Below are 1,716 nucleotides of genomic sequence, written 5' to 3' on the forward strand. Positions count from 1 at the left end.
GAAAACCGTACCTTGAAATAAAGTAGTTTGGAGACATGGTGGAGTTCCATGGCTATCAATCCACATACTCTAATTCATCTTTACACGGCCACAAATAGATCTGCAATTGCACATCTTTTCTTATGTAGTCTGTGGCTAACTCAGACTGGCCACTTAACTTGACCTCTTCTGAAATGGTACTTTCATCACTTCTTGAGGATACAGGATGTGAATTGCCCTATCTTCCCTGCTTATTATGGTATTTATCTATATTCCTCATCTTGAAATTCAATGACAATCCACTTTCCTAGTACCTCTCTTTCTCTCTCTCTCCATATCTCTATCTGTATATATAGTATGTATGTGTATATATGAGTATGTGACTATATCTATATCTATCTACCTATCAAAAACAACAGAAAGCCTCTTTTCATTTCTGCTCAATTTAGTCATAATACTTAAAACCTATCTAACTTGGAAAGAGAAGAGATTGAGCATAAAACTGAGGTCTCTTCCAATTATGCAAAAGGTTTAGAAATTCTGAAGTTCTCAAGACTGTATAGTAATGACTCAAGACCTACTGTGACCAGAAAATAGGCGAATGAAGCTTCTCTGGATCTTCTTGGTCTTTATGTCATATATAAAGGGGTTCATGAATGGAGGAAAGAGAAAGTAGATGTAGCTCATGGTAATATGGACCACATTTGGTGTGTGTTTCCCAACCTGTGGATGAAGGTCAGGCCAATCATAGCGATGTAAAATACCAGGACACAGCGAATATGTGAGACACAAGTGTTGAGGACCTTAGCTCACTCCTCTCCAGAGGCGATACCTATAACTGTCTTAAGGATTAGGATGTGAGAAAATACAAGCATCAGACCATCTAAGAAGAAAGGCAAAGCAACCAATATAACTGGGTATAAAAGTAATTAAAAGTAATATCAGCACAGGCAAGTTTCATGACATCCTGGTGGAGGCAAAAGGCATGGGAACAAACATGAGATTGACAATATGAGAACAAGTAGAGTGGCAGAATTGGGGGCAGAAAGGATAAAAAGCCCCTCATCAGTACCCCTATTCTACCTTCATCACCCGGGAATTGTGGTAAGGATAGAGTGGTACCTCAGAGGGGTGTGGATGGCAACAAAACTATCACAGGCCATTGCAATGAGGATGCCCGATTCCACAATGGAAAGAGAGTGGATGATGTAGGCCTGTGAGAAGCAGCCCCCGTGGCTCACGTCTCTGTGATTAGCCCACAGGATGCCCATTACAGTAAACATTGTGGTTAATGTCACCATGAGGTCTGTGCCTGCCAGCATGGCAAGGAAGTGCTCCATGGATTCATGGAGATTGTGGTCACCCTTGATGAGGCAGAGAGAGGAGTGTGCCATTGCCCAGAAGCACTGAGACATAGACTGCAAAGAAGGGGATGGAGATCCAGTGATGAGCTGCCTCCAGACCTGGGAAGCCAGTCAGCAGAAAGGGGGAGTCACTAATATTGGGCCACATAGTGTGTCCACATGTGAAGAGCAGATTTATAGAAACTATGAATCCCAAAACCCAATTTTTTTTCAGTTTGCATTCCTTCCTCAAAGGAACATATCGCAGTAGGAATATATTCATATTCAGTGATAATCAATTGGTATATACAGGGTTCTGCGACTGTTTTCTTTTAGAAGATCAGTAGAGGTTTATAGGCTGTGCTGGGGAAGAGGAATGATGGCCTTATCTTAA

At 41.6% G+C, this 1,716-nt stretch overlaps 1 pseudogene; it reads right to left on the bottom strand.

The window, feature by feature from the left end:
• Positions 1 to 549: 549 nt before the first annotated feature.
• On the bottom strand, positions 550 to 1,491 carry LOC103589362 (annotated as a pseudogene).
• Positions 1,492 to 1,716: the final 225 nt, after the last annotated feature.

This window comes from Galeopterus variegatus, unplaced genomic scaffold (assembly GCF_000696425.1).
Source record: "Galeopterus variegatus unplaced genomic scaffold, G_variegatus-3.0.2 Scaffold679, whole genome shotgun sequence".
NCBI classification, from domain to species: Eukaryota; Metazoa; Chordata; class Mammalia; order Dermoptera; family Cynocephalidae; genus Galeopterus; species Galeopterus variegatus.